Source organism: Salvelinus sp. IW2-2015, linkage group LG20 (genome assembly GCF_002910315.2).
Source record: "Salvelinus sp. IW2-2015 linkage group LG20, ASM291031v2, whole genome shotgun sequence".
Lineage (NCBI taxonomy): Eukaryota > Metazoa > Chordata > Actinopteri > Salmoniformes > Salmonidae > Salvelinus > Salvelinus sp. IW2-2015.
In genome coordinates this window covers 6,191,697-6,204,615 of record NC_036860.1, presented here as the reverse complement: position 1 = coordinate 6,204,615, position 12,919 = coordinate 6,191,697, and positions in this window count along the sequence as shown.

Here is a 12,919-nt window from a genome sequence, read left to right as displayed (position 1 = left end):
TGTCAACTCCCAAAATTATGACACATCAGTTCAATGGAAATCATTCTAAATACTGGGATAAAAAAATAACTACAGGGCCAACTGCATTACTTCATCAGCAAGGCTTGTCTCCAACGCTGGGGTTGTCACTCCATAGGCCTCCATAGACAGGGGACTGTGTAATGGGGTTAGGATAGGCCCCAGGGGTGATCTGTGGACCATAGCTCCTCTCACGCACAGACACCCCAGGGAGAGGAAGGAGAGAGCTGACCATGACCCCTCAATGGTCAAGCTGCTCATGAATCCATACTGAGGGGAGGCAAGAGAGATGAATCATCATTTAGTGAGTTTGTTTAGTGTCCATCTGGTTTTGTTCTTTTTAATGCTACTCTGAAACTTGCTGCGTCACTTACAGTGAGGTCCGAAAGTGGATTTGAAATGATACAATGACTATGAGGTTAAAATGCATACTGTCAGCTTTAATTTAAGGTTACTTTAATCCATATTGGGTGAACCATGTAGAAATTACAGCACTTTTGGTAACCAAAAGTATTCTGAAAAATGCACTTACAGTTGAAGTCGGAAGTTTACATACACCTTAGCCAAATACATTTAAACTCAGTTTTTCACAATTCCTGACATTTAATCCTTGTAAAAATTGCCTGTCTTAGGTCAGTTAGGATCACCACTTTATTTTAAGAATGTGAAATGTCAGAATAATAGTAGAGAGAATGATTTATTTCAGCTTTTATTTCTTTCATCACATTCCCAGTGGGTAAGAAGTTTACATACACTCAATTATTATTTGGTAGCATTGCCTTTAAATTGTTTAACTTGGGTCAAACGTTTTGGGGAGTCTTCCACAAGCTTCCCACAATAAGTTGGGTGAATTTTGGCCCATTCCTCCTGGCAGAGCTGGTGTAACTGAGTCAGGTTTGTAGGGCTCCTTGCTCACACACACTTTTTCAGTTTTGCCCACAATTTTTTTTATAGGATTGAGGCCAGGGCTTTGTGATGGCCATTCCAATACCCTGACTTTGTTGTCCTTAAGCAATTTTGCCACAACTTTGGAAGTATGCTTGTGGTCATTGTCCATTTGGAAGACCCGTTTGCGACCAAGCTTTAACTTCCTGACTGATGTCTTGAGATGTTGCTTCAATATATCCACATCATTTTCCTCACTCATGATGCCATCTATTTTGTGAAGTGGACCAGTCCCTCCTGCAGCAAAGCACCCCCACAAAATGATGCTGCCACACCTGTGCTTCACGGTTGGCATGGTTTTCTTTGGCTTGCAAGCCTCCCCCTTTTTCCTCCAAAAATAACGATGGTCATTATGGCCAAACAGTTCTATTTTTGTTTCATCAGACCAGAGGACATTTCTCCAAAAAGTACAATCTTTGTCCCCATGTGCAGTTGCAAACCGTAGTCTGGCTTTTTTATGGCGGTTTTGACGCAGTGGCTTCTTCCTTGCTGAGCGGCCTTTCAGGTTATGTCGACATAGGACTTGTTTTACTGTGGATATAGATACTTTTGTACCTGTTTTCTCCAGCATCTTCACAAGGTCCTTTGCTGCTGTTCTGGGATTGATTTGCACTTTTCACAACGAAGTACATTCATCTCTAGGAGACAGAACGCGTCTCCTTCCTGAGTGGTATGATGGCTGCGTGGTCCCATGGTGTTTATACTTGCGTACTATTGTTTGTACAGATGAACGTGGTACCTTCAGGCGTTTGGAAATTGCTCCCAAGGATGAACCAGACTTGTAGAGGTCTACATTTTTTTTTCTGAGGTCTTGGCTGATTTATTTTGATTTTCCCATGATGTCAAGCAAAGAGGCATTGAGTTTGAAGGTAGGCCTTGAAATACATTCACAGGTACACCTCCAATTGATTCAGATGATGTCAATTAGCCTATCAGAAGCTTCTAAAGAATTTTCCAAGCTGTTTAAAGGCACAGTCAATTTAGTGTATGTAAACTTCTGACCCACTGGAATTGTGATACAGTGAATTATAAGTGAAATAATCTGTCTGTAAATAGTTGTTGGGAAAATGACTTGTGTCATGCACAAAGTAGATGTCCTAACTGACTTGCCAACACTATAGTTTGTTAACAAGAAATTTGTGGAGTGGTTGACAAATGAGTTTTAATGACTCCAACCTAAGTTTATGTAAACGTCTGACTTCAACTGTATATGTGTATTAAAGTAGTTAAAAATGTTAGTATTTGGTCCCATATTCCTAGCACGAAATGACTACATCAAGCTTGTGACAATACAAATTTGTTGGATGCATTTGCAGTTCGTTTTAGTTGTGTTTCAGATTATTTTGTGCCCAATAGAAATTAATGGTAAATAATGTATTGTATCATTTTTGAGACAGTTTATTGTAAATAAGAATAGAATATGTTTCTGGATGTCACCATGATTACGGATAATCCTGAATGAATCGTGAATAAGGATGAGTGAGAAAGTTACAGAAGCTCAAAGATCAAACCCCCAAGACATGCGAACCTCTCACCATTAAAACGCTCACCATTAACAGAGGAGGTTAGCATTGTTTTGGGGGGGTATGATATTTATGCTTCTCATTATTCACGATTCATTCAGGATTATCCATAGTCGTGATGGCATCCACATTAATGTAGAAGTGTTTAGAAACATATTCTCTAATATTTTAAATAAAAGGTACTCCAAAAAGTGCTGTAATTTCTAAACGGTTCACCCGATATGGATGACAATACCCTCAAATTGGAGCTCACTATATCACTGACAAATAGTTGTTAGCCTCATTTTTTAAATGGTCACTACGCACCATTGTTTTGGTGTTAGTTGGTGATTTGCTAAGGCAATCAATTGCAAGTAAGGAAATCAGCCCCTATAGTTTTCCGTGGAGGATGGAGGATTCTGTAAATAAAGAGACTTTATAGAGATGGTTTTATTACGAATCATAAACACAGGTCTCAGTCTGATGAGGATAGCTCCATAAATTACAGGAGATCAAAGGATGTGGAAATGTTTAAGGTGTGGAACAGTGTCACCACTGTTCTATCCTCATAAAATAGATATAGCCGTTGACCTTTGCAATGCGTTTTGCGAAAGAATACTTGAATATTTTATGATATCATCTTTATGCTTTTAATTCAAATCTCTTTCATAAATCCAGCTTGATTTAGTTTCTGTAGTGGATAAAAAAAATACATAAACCATGGTTCAGTAACCCACTGTGCACAGATGTCAATTCAACGTCTATTCCACGTTAGTTCAACGTCATTTCATTGAAATGACGTGGAAACAATGGTGATTCAACCAGTTTGTGCCCAGTGGGAAGTTACCCATTTCTGATTTTGTGTACATTAACTTTGTATTGCAGGTTTTCTGACCAAACCGTTGGCAAACAGGGGGAACTCCAGTGACTGATTTCATTATCCTTGGCGCACACAACAATGCCATCAAGCAAGGAAATATTAACTTATGTAACATCTTCAGAAGCAACTACTTGCAGCAGTTCAAAGCATATCTGTTTCATTTATTACATGGCAGTTAGAGCTGTCTGTTATGGAGTATACCTAATTGTTAGTCCACGTTGATACGTGCATCTTGTGCTCACACCTGCCGCAGCTGTTAGTTCAATACCAATGACTCACTGGGGGATCCATATACTTAAATGTAACTCTAAAATATATGTTAACAATGCAAAAAGACAGGAAGAAGATGCAGATATTCTATATTGTTCTCGTCTTTTGGTTCCTTCTCAGTCAGAAACTGTTTTCGTTGGGTAGAATGGGACTGAATTATTCTTCTTGTAAGTTTTCAATGTTTTGTATAGGTTCAATTAAGATGCCAAACTCTCTAGATGATTTGCTCTCGCTACAATATCATCTCATTTGTATTTTCTTCCATGTCTCAATCTTCACTGTATCATTAGTTAGGTAACCTGACTCATGAGATTTGCTACTTTTTGAGCTGTGAGTGATGTGGCTGTAAGTCTCCACTAAACAAACATCTGCATGGTCTGCCTACTGGTACTGTACAGTACAGCCCATTCCAGTGGGGATCATTTCCATGTAACATCCTGATGGAGTTGGGATCATTTCCATGTAACATCCTGATGGAGTGGAGATCATTTCTATGTAACATACCTGATGGAGTGGAGATCATTTCTATGTAACATCTTGAAGGAGTTGGGATCATTTCCATGTAACATCCTGATGGAGTGGAGATCATTTCTATGTAACATCCTGATGGAGTGGAGATCATTTCTATGTAACATCCTGATGGATTGGAGATCATTTCTATGTAACATCTTGAAGGAGTTGGGATCATTTCCATGTAACATCCTGATGGAGTGGAGATCATTTCTATGTAACATTCTTGAGGAGTGGGGATCATTTCCATGTACATCCTGATGGAGTGGAGATCATTTCTATGTAACATCCTGATGGAGTGGAGATCATTTCTATGTAACACACTGATGGAGTGGAGATCATTTCTATGTAACACACTGATGGAAAATCTAGCTATTTCTCCAGGTGAGGATACTGTTGAAAGAGGGCCCAGGGCAAACCTGTCCCTGTCCATCTAATTTCTCTGCTGAAGAGCTCAACACTTTCCAGCTGGAAAAATCTCAAAAGGTGCAGCTAAGCACTACTGAGAGGGTTAGAAGTGTATGGACCATCAATTACAGGCATGTGACCTGGGCCCTAGCAGGTTCAGATTAGACTGCCAGGGGGGCGAGAGAGAGCTGCTCTAAACGGTGGCATGCCACTGGGCACAGACATCATTTCAACATCTAGTTTTGACATACATTTTATAGAGTTGTCAGCGAGCGCAAATTCAATGTAAAATCAACAATAATTTTATCCCTGCCATTGGATTTGGGGGGGGGGTTGGGGTGGGGGGGTGACTTTTTGCAAAACCAATCAGTTTTCCCCATTGATTCAACGTCATCACATTTATTTTTGTCGTTGAAAATAACGTGGAAACATTGTTGATTCAACCAGTTTGTTCCCAGCGGGATGGCACTACAGCAGATCACTGCCCTGCATTGCCTGGCTTCCTTTCCTCTCCACATCATTTACTGTCCACCTCTTAACAGTACAGCGCCTTGCAGGTTTACATGTTTACCTAGTGTCATTGAGCATGCACACAGGTTTTCTTACTTGTCCATTCAGCAGCAGGGATGTTAGTCTAGAGGGTCATCTCCGTAAGGGTCATGTCTGAAAGTAAAACACAGGCCTTATGGTGTCCCAGCAGGGGTCTGGGCAGGGGGCAGGACAGGAGGGGTCACGGTTCTGCACTCCTCATCTTGGTTTGTTTTGACATGTCAGCAAGCAGCACACAAACTCTTTTCCAGCAGCAGTGCAGGAGGCCTGATGACTTGAGCAGATGGTTGCAGAGCGGGGTTGTATACTGTAACGTAGTGGAACATGGACCCTGGCATCAGCAGCCCCTCAGATGCCCCCTGCCCTCTGTCAGCAGTCAGCATAGAGGCGGAGGTGGGGAAGGGGCAGAGTCCTCTGCTCTATTGGGGTTACCAACACAGAGCTGTCAAGGTACTGCACTCTGAGGTTGCACGTAGGAGGAGGATATTATGATGCCCTGGTGGCTTATGTATGAGTATGTGAATGTTAAGAGTTGATGTAGAGGACTCTCAACATGTGTATGTAATCATACAGGAACATTTGTACTTCTGATATGTACTGTATGTTAATGCAGTTTTTATTCTTATCTTTGTTGACGTTTGTCATTCTCTTGAGATGTTTCAAATCATTAGCAAGTATTTGCTTTGCTGATGTCTAGCTGCACGCTTTTCTGTTTCTCAAAGGCGAGTACATTTTCCAGGCTCGGCGGTCTTCTGGGGCACTGTGGGTCAGCGCCGGGTCACACACCACATCTGGACAACGCATCACCCCTTCAGATGTGCACAAGGATATCCACTGTCCCTGGATCAAATCAACTATGTTTGTGTCCAACAACTTCCTGTTGAAAGACAAGGGTGTCAATAGAATAACAGACAATCATATGCATGTCTTACACACTTATTTAAACTAGGCAAGTCAGTTAAGAACAAATTCTTATTTACAATGACAGCCTAGGAACAGTGCCTTATTCAGAGGTAGAACAATAGATTTTCTGAGCTTGGTGATTCGATCTAGCAACCTTTTGGTTACTGGCCTAACGCTCTAACCACTAGGCTACCTGCCGCCCCTTAAAAGCAGATGATATAGGATGAGCTGATATAAGTTGTTTGGTGCCAGTGAAAGTAGTTGATGTGCTGATCATTAGCATGTCAGAATACATGAGGCAAAGGTCAGAGGTGCTGGTCATGGCTTGAGGTGTCTGGTACCAACAACAGCAGTGCCTTTACAAGTGTGAGCTCGACTCCTTAACTGATTTGAATGGGTTTTGCAGATGGGGCTTACCCTTCTCTCCTTTCATCAAAATGTGATATCCATACCATAAATCAGTCTCTGAATTTTGGTTATGAAATGGCTAGAGTTGTATCCATTAAGTGAGCATAATCTAAGTTTTAATTTCCGTATTCAATGGTAAAGGTTTATTTACAAATCAATGCAAATGAAAATGCAGGTGCTTCAAATTTGTTGAATTTACTCTCAAAACAAAGTTACAAGTTTGTTTTGAGCAGTGAGATATTTAGTAGAAATGCAGTATGGTTATACTTCACCTGGTCTGTCAGTGAAAGCTGATAGCTGTTACCAGCTGCTCTTGAAGCTGGCTGGTCAGAGACGGGGCATGGGGCCAGCCTCATCCTCTTAACAACTGGCTCCTACTTTCCAGTCAAAGCAGCAGGTCCTAATTCAATATTCCCAGGTTCTGCCGTGTCTGCCTGTCAGACCGGATGGATGGCTGGCATGTGTGGGTGTGATGGGCACCTCTGATTTTACACCAGAGTCTCAGATCAAACAGGCGCTGGGGTCAGAGGTCAAGGTACAGGGTGTACCCAGCGTCAGCAGACTGGGGTCATGTGTGTGAATCATCTAACATGACTTTCATCAGAGCATCCCTGGGGCGTGCTCTCAGTGACTGATGGTCCTGTAAACCTACTGGAATTTGAGAATCTGAAAACCCATATAATGTGGGCCACATTATGGCAGAAACACAGGTTCTGACTGGCAGAAACACAGGTTCCATTTTCATTGTTCATGCATTGTGTTCTACAGGTCAGCTCCTATGACTATATAGACAGAATAAATCTGACATGCTACAAATCTGTTTTTCCTTAGGATGTAGTCTGCCACTAAGGCTATGATAAACAGACACTACTATAGATATCACTTTTTGAAAGCATATTCATTATCATTCATCTGTTGACAAAAAGAGACAAAGAAACTAGACAAACCAAAGGCAAAACAACACAACCATTTTGTTTCCCTGTTGAATTGGCCCTCGGCTTGAGCTCTGAGCAGGAGGAATTCTCTGTGGCAGATGGTGAGTCATAACCCCTGAGGCCAGCAGCAATGCTACACTCTGGGACCCGGATACCTAATAATGCCCTGTTGAGCTTCTCACCCACAATGTTATCTCATCTCCCTGACCTATTGTGGCACTCACTGGCGGTAATGACAGTGGGGAGACCCAAGCTGTGATCAGGTCTCTCCCCAGAGAGCGACAAGACCCTGGGAACCTGGTAGTAATCAGCACACAGGCCCAATCTCTCCATCTTGCCTCAGTGGCATATCTCGTTTCCTATCACAGCACACAGCTAGTCTAGATACTGCTGCTCCTGCTGCTGCTGTTATTTGAGGTCAGCTACCAAAGACTATGCTTTAAGTGGAATCTGTTGAATTACAACTTTGGGTGTCAGTGTAGATACTTGGGATTGTTTTGTAAGGTTTTTGCTGATGCTCAACCTGGTCACAGAGCATTTGGTATTATTCTTTATGTAAATCAGAGACACTCCATTTAGGGGAAAGGGAGCTACTTAGTCAGTTGTACAACTGAATGCCTTCAACTGAAATGTGTCTTCCGCATTTAACCCAATCCCTCTGAATCAGAGAGGTGTGGGGGGCTGCCATGATCGACATCCATCTCCGGCGCCGGGGAACAGTGGGTTAACTGCCTTGCTTAGGAGCAGAATGACAGATTTTTACCTTGTCAGCTCGGGGATTCGATCAAGCAACCTTTCGGTTACTGGCCCAACGCTCTATGATATGTTACATTTCGTATGGTATGTAATAATTTGTGGATGTCCATCACCCATTTTGTATAATATGTTACGAGTCACAATTCGTATTATATGTAAACATTTGCAAAATGTACAATATGTTACGAATCTGCAAAATGTACAAAATGTTATGAATTTTCTAAATGTATGATATGTTATGAATTCTAGCTAGGCTAGGAGTTAAGGTTAGGGGTTATGGTTAAGATTAGGGTTAAGTTTAGGATTATGGTTAAAGGGTTAAGATTAGGTTTAGGGAAGGGTTAGTTAACATGCTAAGTAGTTGTAAAGTAGCTAAAAAGTAGTAAGTCGTTGAAAAGTTGGTAATTATCTAAAATGCTAAAGTTGTCCATGATGAGATTTGAACTCGTAACCTTTGGTTTGCTGGACATTGTCTGTGATGGGATTTGAACTCGCAACCTTTGGGTTGCTTGACATTCATGTTATACCCCCAACCACCATATTTTTGTTTTTGCTTTAAGTAACCACCTGTCTTATGTAACCATACCAAACGTAACCTATCATACTAATTTGAGTGTCCCAGGTTTACATTTACTATTTTACGTCTAGCCTATGAGACCAGGCTGTGATCCTAGATAAAGTAGGTGGATATTGTAGTTTGTTCTGTCTTTTGTTCCTGATGTGTTACACAAGACAAATATAGTGTAAATACAATGCAACCAAACAAAGGAGAGAAAGAAAGAATAGCAGAGAGTAACCACATAACAATAGTGTTTCCCCAAGAAGAACAGGGGCTAGCCTCAAGAGGATCTCTGTGTATTCTTACCAAACTATAAATTAGAAGGAAACAGCTGACTGATGCCTTTTAATAAAATGCACACAATGCATACAGTGTCATTACCATGACAGTAAGATACGCCAGTACCCAGGACATTTTCCCAAGATGCCAAAACAAATGGTCATATGTAGGCCAGATACAATCAGTAAAATATGTTAATAAGAAGACACCATGCTGACCCTAGCATATCTCGATCAGATAGTGACTGTCCCAATTCCCACCTCTCTCCTATGATCATTAGTCTACACTGTTCTCATTTACAAAAAACTATAATCCTTCAAACAAGACCCCCAACAAATATAATCACTGAAGTTAATGTTTTAACCATCCAACTTTATAAACATGAATAAAAAATATGATTAGATTCGTTTTTTTTAATGAGCAATCCCACGATTCAGCGTCTATTCCACATTGGTTCAATGTAATTTCATTAAAATGACGTTGAAGCAACGTTGATTCAACCAGTGTGTGCCCAGTGGAATCTATCTATGAGAGTCTTTCAACAAACTCAATTGATGAAACGGAATTGTACAAAGAGGCAAAAAGTCACATTTCAATGGAGGTCCATAAACGAGGTACTTTCTATGGAGAGGAGAAAGAAACTAACTTGTTCCTTCAGCAAATTGTAGAGGGAAAGAGTGAACAATGGAGATCAAATGCTGACAGCACACCCAAGTGCTCTCTGAGAACCTTCAGGTTGTGATCCCTTCATAGTGACAAAAGAATCATGTGACTGAGAAAATGGGGAAAAAGGGCTTTCTACTTAACCTTGTTTCAGACCAGGCTCAATGAGAACACTGTATCATGGCTCCACTGGGGTAGGGTCAGGAATCTGCTGCAGCTCAGCATTTAATAACACGTCCCAGGTTTTACATGACTCTACAGATACAGTGGGGCAAAAAAGTATTTAGTCAGCCACCAATTGTGCAAGTTCTCCCACTTAAAAAGATGAGAGCGGCCTGTAATTTTCATCATAGGTACACTTCAACTATGACAGACAAAATGAGAAAAAAAAATCCAGAAAATCACATTGTAGGATTTTTAATGAATTTATTTGCAAATTATGGTGGAAAATAAGTATTTGGTCAATAACAAAAGTTTAACTCAAGACTTTGTTATATACCTTTTGTTGGCAATGACAGAGGTCAAACGTTTTCTGTAAGTCTTCACAAGGTTTTCACACACTGTTGCTGGTATTTTGGCCCATTCCTCCATGCAGATCTCCTCTAGAGCAGTGATGTTTTGGGGCTGTTGCTGGGCAACACGGACTTTCAACTCGCTCCAAAGATTTTCTATGGGGTTGAGATCTGGAGACTGGCTAGGCCACTCCAGGACCTTGAAATGCTTCGTACGAAGCCACTCCTCCGTTTGCCCGGCGGTCGGGTTTGGGGATCATTGTCATGCTGAAAGACCCAGCCACGTTTAATCTTCAATGCCCTTGCTGATGGAAGGAGGTTTTCACTCAAAATCTCACAATACATGGCCCCATTCATTCTTTCCTTTACACGGATCAGTCGTCCTGGCCCTTTGCAGAAAAACCAGACCCAAAGCATGAGTTTCCACCCCCATGCTTCCACAGTAGGTATGGTGTCTTTGGATGCAACACAGCATTCTTTGCTCTCCCAAACACGAAGAAGTTGAGTTTTTTACCAAAAAGTTATATTTTGGTTTCATCTGACCATATGACATTCTCCCAATCTTTCTTCTGGATCATCCCAAATGCTCTCTAGCAAACTTTCAGACGGGCCTGGACATGTACTGGCTTAAGCAGGGGGACAAGTCTGGCACTGCAGGATTTGAGTCCCTGGCGGCGTAGTGTGTTACTGATGGTAGGCTTTGTTACTTTGGTCCTAGCTCCCTGCAGTCATTCACTAGGTCTCCCCGTGTGGTTCTGGGATTTTTGCTCACCGTTCTTAGTGATCATTTTTGACCCCACGGGTGAGACCTTGCGTTGGAGCCCCAGATTGAGGGAGATTATCAGTGGTCTTGTATGTCTTCCATTTCCTAAACAATTGCTCCCACAGTTGATTCTTCAAACCAGCTGCTTACCTATTGCAGAGTCAGTCTTCCCAGCCTGGTGCAGGTCTACAATTTTGTTTCTGGTGTCCTTTGACAGCTCTTTGGTCTTGGCCATAGTGGAGTTTGGAGTGGTACTGTTGAGGTTGTGGACAGTGTTCTTTTTATACTGAAACAAGTTCGAAACAGGTGCCATTAATACAGGTAACGAGTGGAGAGACAGAGGAGCCTCTTAAAGAAGAAGTTACAGGTTGTGGAGAGCCAGAATATTGCTGTTTGTTGGTGACCAAATACTTATTTTCCACCATCATTTGCAAATAAATTCATAAAAAATCCTACAATGTGATTTTCGGGATTTTTCCCCCTCATTTTGTCTGTCATAGTTGAAGTGTACCTATGATGAAAATTACAGGCCTCTCTCATCTTTTTAAGTGGGAGAACTTGCACAATTGGTGGCTGACTAAATACTTTTTTGCCCCACTGTATGTATACTAGCACAATGAGTGGGGACTGTGGTGTAGCTGGGTAAAAAATAGATTGATTTGCAGTTCCCATGGTAACGTGGTACAAAAAGTGTGAGAGTTTGAAGCTGACCACCATGTCAGGTCTGATATTTGCAGTGGCGGCGAGGCAGCAGTCCGTGACATCCCTGCATGCTGGGAATGAGAGCTGTGATCAGGCACTAATTGAGAGAGAGGGGGGTTTCATGAGCGTTTGTCTGTTAAGTCTTCTCAGGGGAAGCAGAAAAGTGACAGCAACAGATAGCCTTTGTGCAATATTACTGTATTTGTTGCCAGAAGAACATATCTCTCATCAGTCTATGGTGTGACTGGCTTGAAATAGATGACTGAAAATCTCAAAAGCGCAAACAAGTCACCCATTCTGTGCTAAGTTAAAACACACAGTATCTCCTGTTATCTGGAGACAGATAGCATCTTTGAGCCCACAGCAATTCAAAGTACGTATAATGAGTGGTTTCTGGCTATTTTAATGCCCTAGGGGACAGGGAGCTAACACATTTCCATCTCTTTCTTGTATACAAAGAAGAGTATATTAGAGTATGGCACCAAATAAACTGATTTGAGGCAATCATGATAGAGTTACGGAGATACATTACACACTATGCAGAAACGTTTCCCAAATAGCTTTAAAGTCCCAGTGCTGTCAAAAATGTGATTTGCCTGTGTTTTATATATATTTCCACACTATGAGGTTGAAATAATACTGTGAAATTGTGAAAATGATGATAATGCCCTTTTAGTGTAAGAGCTGTTTGAAAAGACTGCCTGAAATTTCACCCTGTTTTGGTGGGATGGATATTTGACCTGCCTGTGACATCCCAGGCGGTAAATTAGTTAATAGACCAATAAGAAAGAGAGTTCCAACCCTCTCTGCCAATAACAGCTAGTTTTCAGTTTTCCCCTCTACACTTAGACCAGTCCCAGACAGTCCTAGCAACATTTTTGCTTGAGAAATTGCGATTTTGTTTCCTTTTGACCATTTTAATTGAAAACAATCACAGTAAGGTGCTTAAATGTTACCCCAAAATTATTTTGATATTGAGATAAAAACATCTGTATTGGACCTGATCCAGCATTCAGTTATACTCATTGTAAAGCAAGAGGGTAACTTTTTACGCTGACTCTCAGTCCCAGCAGTAAAAGTGATGAGTGTGTGTTTTATGGGAGGAAACCTGCTTGAAACCAAACCTCCATCCTGTTATCAGCACTTTGGCCTCATGCATCCTCAACCAGAAGCTGAGGTCCAACACACATTTCCCATGGAAATTACAGAACCAGCATATATTTTCCATACATACATACACTACTAACCCACATCATAGCCAGTCAATTAACCATTATAACATTCCTTTGGAATTTCAACAACTCTCTGATGTCTTCTAGAGCAGAGTCACATCCTGTGCACTGCCAAAAACAGCGGA